The following is a 6000-nucleotide window of genomic DNA, read 5'->3' as shown; positions in this document are numbered from 1 at the left end:
CTGATGATGTTCATGACAACTACACCGGGAACATTTGTCTTCAAACGTTGGGGTTCCTCAATCACCAAGAATCTACACCAAGGGAGTACCATGCCCATTGACTCGACAACCAATACAAGACGGACAAGGCAGGGTATCTCCAGACCATTTGCTGCTGTGATCCTGAGCCACCCTGATGTGGACAGTCTGTCTTCGGCCCCACACAGTGTGTGTTCTTTGAAGAAACTCAAAGTGATCGTACTAATCTGGCTACCTGTACCCAGTAAGTGAGAAGCAGCTGACACCCTCCTATTTTTATGTCAACCACCGGTCATTTCCCCAGGGCCCCCTCCAGGAGTCGGAGCCCTCTCGGAATCGGAGTCAAGGAACCCACGACTTGTCCTGCTATTGTGGCGATGATCAACAACAACAACAACAACAACAAAAACAACAAAAACAACAAAAACAACAAAACAACAAAACAACAAAACAACAAAACAACAAACAACAACAACCTTTCTGTGACGTTAACCCTCAAAGTACCACCGGGGTGTATCTTCTAGCTTGGCTTGTGAAACCTTTTTTCTCGTTGGATATTTTTGTGTGGAATGATTTTTATTAAGATTCTCGTCTTGGAGGAAATGATCTCGTGATGCACGTTAGTTGGGATGAGATAACGATCGGGAGGGATTTCAGAGATGTTACACATCATCGGATAGAGAAGAAGAAGAGTTGTGAGTGTGCATCAAACGTGGATCCGTGTTCGCGGGACGAGCACAGGGAGAGAAACATTTCCCGAAGCGAGTTGTGAGTAGAGGAAGTTTTGTGTTGTGAACATTTCTGGTTTTTAAACATCTTCGTGAGTAACATTAAACTAGTGGTACGGATTATAAGATATTTCTTCACTCGATATCAGCGATCACCAAGGGTAACCACGTAACGTGACCCGCGATGTTCATGTTTTTTTCGGACCGTCACGTGACGGTGGAGGCCCTGTCGTCATATTAAAATACACAATTTAGTGTCTGTGGTCGATGTGTTCGGAAGTTAATTATCAAATCTTAAATAAACTCGACAGGAGAACGAATTGTGTGAGAAGGTAAAGGGTGGATCTACTTTGTTACCTCACACCTTCACCCTCTTACCCCAACCTCCTTACACTCACCTCCTCCCACCCCCACCCTCATCCCCTCCCACCCCACCCCTTACCCTCACCTCCTTCCCCACCCCACCCTCTTACACTCACCTCCTCCCACCCCCACCCTCTTACCCCAAACCCCTTTCACTCACCTCCTCCCACCCTCAGCCTCACGCCCACCCTCATCCTCACCCCCATCCTCATCCCCTCCCACCCCATCCTCACCCCATTCCCTTACACTCACCTCCTCCCACCCTCACCCTCACTGTCGTACCCCAACCCCCTTACACTCACCTCCTCCCACCCCCACCCTCATCCTCACCCCCACCCTCATCCTCACGCCCATTCTCATGCCCACCCTCATCCTCACCCCCATCCTCATCCCTCCCACCCCCATCCCCTCCCCCCCCCATCCTCTCCCCATTCCCTTACCCTCACTCCTCCCACCCCCACCCTCACTGTCGTACCCCAACCCCCTTACACTCACCTCCTCCCACCCCCACCCTCATCCTCACGCCCATCAACAATTGGGGATATTTATTATAAATAATGGGGGGGAGTTAGGGAGCATGTAAGGGAAGAACTCCACCGAATATCAGAAATGCAATTATATTTACAGCACAGGCACTTTAACAGTTTCACGACTTATTAGACTGGCGCCACACACACACACACACACACACACACACACACACACACACACACACACACACACACACACACACACACACACACACACACACACACACACACACACACACACACACACACATACACACACCCCTGGGTCTTTATGTGGACCTCCATCCTTACCCTCACCTCCTCCCCCACCCCTACCCTTACCCTCTTACCCCCACCCCTTACGCTAACCCCACCCCCACCCCCCAGGGTTTGTAAGTTCCCATCGATGTAATTTCTGTCCCTCTTTCCGTGTAATTAAAATGAAGTTAATTTTTTGTGGTTTTTTTAACCATTTTCACCTTCTGTTGAACGATCTTTCCCTTTTCATCTTTAGCTGATCCAACAGACTTTTGATTAAAAACCACAACGTTCCGCCGTTGGACAAGTGGGTTAGTCCATTTACTAATGTCTTGTTCATCGTACAATGAATGATAGTGTGGATTTACTCAACAATATGGATTTTTATTAACATTGTCCGTTCTCCACATTTTATTGTATACCGCTCCTTCACAATTGCATATCCAGGTGATGCATGACTTCATCGCCGGGCGCCGAAGGAAGGGAGAACTGCGCTGAGTTTTCACTCATATTCTTGTTTTCTAGTTTGTTTTTACCTCCTCTGCCACTGAAGGTGAAGGAGGTAATGTTATCACTCCCATTCGGTTTGTGTACTGGATATCTAAAAAAGTTGTGGACCGATTCAGACGAAACTTGGTTGTCAGGTTAGGGACCTTTCCATCAACCACGACAAATTGATTTGATTTTGGTGAAGATTTGAATTCAGATCCGACTACAAGAATTTTTAAGTGATTCTTCATCATGGAGAGATAGGGTTCAAAAAACGATATGTAGCATGCTATTTCAAAAATGTATTGGGCCAGATATGTTCTCGTGGATCAGGAATTACAGGGCGGAGGTATGCGCTCTACCGAGTTACCTTCTAATGGTTTATAATTTCGAGCAGTGGCGCACACAGATAAATAAAAAAAAGTACTTGGTCGGACAATAGGACATAATCTGCAGGTGTTTGAGGGATGTTTTTCTGTTTCAAGAAGGGAAACAAGGGTTTCTGAATATACTGGTGTATCAAGAAGGTTTTTGGGATCTGAAGCATATTTGAGTGTGCAGACAAATGTTAAAATCCCACAATGCTGTCCATTTGTCTGTTGCTGAAGATTTGGAATTTTGGCATTTGATGATTCTTCTTGCTCTTTCCTGTGTAATTATCCTCATTGAATGAACAAATAAACTTACTCCTCCAGTTTTCAAACTATCCAATGATACAAATGGGCTTCCTTTAAATCCTGAACACAGGTGAACCAGTACTACTTCCCTCGAACTCGAACGGAAGAAGCTACCAATGTCAAATTACACCACGTGATGGCGAGCCCTGATTAGATTTTGGTCAAAATCGGTCAAAGGTCAAGGTTACAGTGAGGTCAAACATTCGATTTTTGATGGTTTGTTATAGAATCATCGTAGAAACTTCTGGTTTGCGTCACTACCTTCTCTCGAGGCAGCTTTTATTCGACAAGGTCAGAGGTCAAGTTGACGATTTTGTAAGTACCAGTTTATGACTGCTTGTTTTATTTATTTGTATGCTGGCTGTGGCTGCTTGGCTGAAGCATTTTCTGGGCACTCGGCTGTGCCGCTGATGCAATTCCTCCTGTTTCCAGTAAGCTGATATTTCTTTTGCTGACCTCGGAAGGATGATGGCCTGGGTCAACCCACCTGGTGTTCATTCAATAGGTGATGATAGGGGCTCAAACTCACGAGCTTAACATCTTAAGCCAGCCACCTTAACCGTTAATCCAACACCAGGCTTTTCCAGGTGAATGTTATCTTGCCATCTGATTTTCTGAAAAGTGGGTTCCTTATTAATTACCTGAAACCCAGTGATGTGGGGAAACTGTCTCCATATTACCATATGTGCTCCATGGATTACATCTGAGTACAAATACTCCTTCATACACATCCCCTGTGCTTGTGTGTGAGGCCTCACTATGGAATGTCTTCATTATAAAATTGCTGAACAGGCTCAGATTTTATATCAACATTGACTTCCGGTTCTGGGTTTGGAGCATCGAGAGGTCTCCTTTGGGGCTCTCTGCTGACGATCTCAAAGTTAAGTTTCCGGTCGTTATCTGTCCCGTTTTAACTGTTTATTTTTCTCACCTATATGTTACTGTGTGTTCCTAGTTCGGTTTTGTTTCAAAAATTGTGAGATTTTGTTAACGTTGTCTTACCGGGTGCTTGAGGCCTAGGCTTGAGGCCTACCGGTTCCCCTCGGTGTACGATTGTGTTTATTTGTTTTTTCTCCCCATTACCTTCAACTTCTATCTTCCCCACTTTCCTAACGTCCTCCATCTCTCCCAACTCATCACTCCATTTGTTATCTTAAATCAAAAAATAAAAAAAACGCTACCTTTCTCCTGATTCTGCTTCCTCTTCTTCTTCATCTTCTTCTTCATCCTCTTCTTCCTCGTTTTTTTTTTTTTTTTTTTCTACAACACTTGCATGACTTAATCTGTTGAAAACTCTCAAACACTAATAACTAGAGGGGGAGCACTTGGTAGAGTGCAAAACCTCCGCCACCAATACTGCTGGGTCACTTAAGTGAACCTGATATCCTATTCATTGTAGGTCAAGACGGATGAGACTCTACTGAACCACGATTGAATAAACGAAACGAGATTGACGCGCATGTAGTCATCGACTACATGCATCGATGTCGACGATCGACGCCCCAAAAAAAAAATCGAAATTTTTTTGAAAAAGTTGCAAAATTTCTGGGTTTTTTTTTTTCTCTAACAATTTTTTTGGGGGTTGGAAATCACTTAAAACATGTAGAAATGCAAAAAAAAAATTCTAATATTTTTCAAATAAAATAAATTTTTTAGAAAAAAAAAAAAATTTTTGGACCAAGTCCAAAATCTAATGGCATGATCCTTGGACCATACCTAATCCCCCCACCAAGTTTCGTTGAAATCCGTCCAGCAGTTTTTCCATAATACTGTTCACAAACAAACAAACAGATGGGTGAAAACAGTAACCTCCATCCATCTTCGATGGCGGAGGTTAATAATAACAAAAATGATCTCTTATGCTTCATCTTCCTCTTTCACACATGTGGTTCTCTTTACTGTATCATAATGCATTACTCTTCTGCTATTTAAACAGACTGCTCTCAATTCGACCTCTCCTTCATTCCTTGCCTAAAAAATCCAACTGTTACAGCATTTCTTCTCTCTATTCTCTGAATTTGCCTTTATTGCATCCATCAAGATTTGTGTTAAATCTCATCTCTGACCGAAAACTTAAAAAAACCCCAGTTTGCTATGAATGTTCGCTTTCCATCAACAATTCTTTTTTTCCAACTTCAGTGCCAACTCGCCCCTCTCACCCCTCACTCGCTCTCAAAGCATCCATCCCACTCTTCTCCCTCCAAGCCTCCCTCTCAAAAATTCCCCCACACCTTTCTCCCACCTTTCATCCCCCTCACTCATCCTTCTCAAAGTTTCCACCCGTCTCATCCACAAAGTTGCCTCCTTCCACTTCCCCCTCACCTCCATCTCTTCACTCCACCTCCTCAAATCCTCAACTGCCTTCTTCCGCCTCTCTTGTCCCCCCTCTCCCCCAGCACCACAGAGCCTTTTCTCCTCCTCATTCGGCCCCTCCCCTAGCTATTCTGCAATCCCCCACACTCTTTCAACAACCCTCCTTACCTCCCCTCGTCCCTTGTCCTCCCTCCCCCTCCCCCTTGTCCTCCCCCCATCCCCTGCACCCAAAGCCTCCTCAACCGGACCTCAACCAATGGTACTCCATCTCTTCTGGATCTGATTTTGACAAATTTCCCTGACAATATCTGCTGCTCTTCCTCCGCTCCAATGGGTTCTTCTGACCACGTCCTTGTCAAAGTGGACATCTCTCTGGCTATTATCAGAGAACCACCTCATCGCCGTTGAGTCTGTCATTTCACTCAAGCCGACTCGCAGGGTCTCCAAGCAGCCATCAAACTTAGACTGGTCTCCTATCGCTACTTTCTCCAACATCAACTCATCCTGGGAATTCTTTCAAAGAAACTTGCTCTCCCTCATGCACAGATTTATCCCCTCTCGTGTTCAGTTGTCCTCCCCTTCCTCCCGCCCTTGGTTCACTGAAGCTTGTGGCGAGGCAGCTGTCCTGAAACAACTTGCCTTTGC

General features: G+C 45.0%; 1 protein-coding gene across 3 annotated transcripts in view; it reads left to right on the top strand.

Annotated features, from left to right (window-relative positions):
- Positions 1 to 512: 512 nt before the first annotated feature.
- Positions 513 to 6000, top strand: part of LOC147009407 (uncharacterized) — a 58084-nt gene continuing 52596 nt past the window's right edge. For 2 of the 3 annotated variants that reach the window (XR_015052838.1, XM_085861953.1), the window contains exon 1: positions 513 to 786. The gene's annotated coding sequence lies outside the window, so the exon portion shown is untranslated. The remainder of the gene's footprint in view (positions 787 to 6000) is intronic. The other variant, XM_085861954.1, reaches the window with a different exon arrangement.

The sequence above is a fragment of the Eptatretus burgeri genome, chromosome 17, assembly GCF_056783735.1.
Source record: "Eptatretus burgeri isolate ZD-2024b chromosome 17, Ebu_testis_v1, whole genome shotgun sequence".
Lineage (NCBI taxonomy): Eukaryota > Metazoa > Chordata > Myxini > Myxiniformes > Myxinidae > Eptatretus > Eptatretus burgeri.
This window is presented reverse-complemented; position numbering and strand designations above follow the sequence as displayed.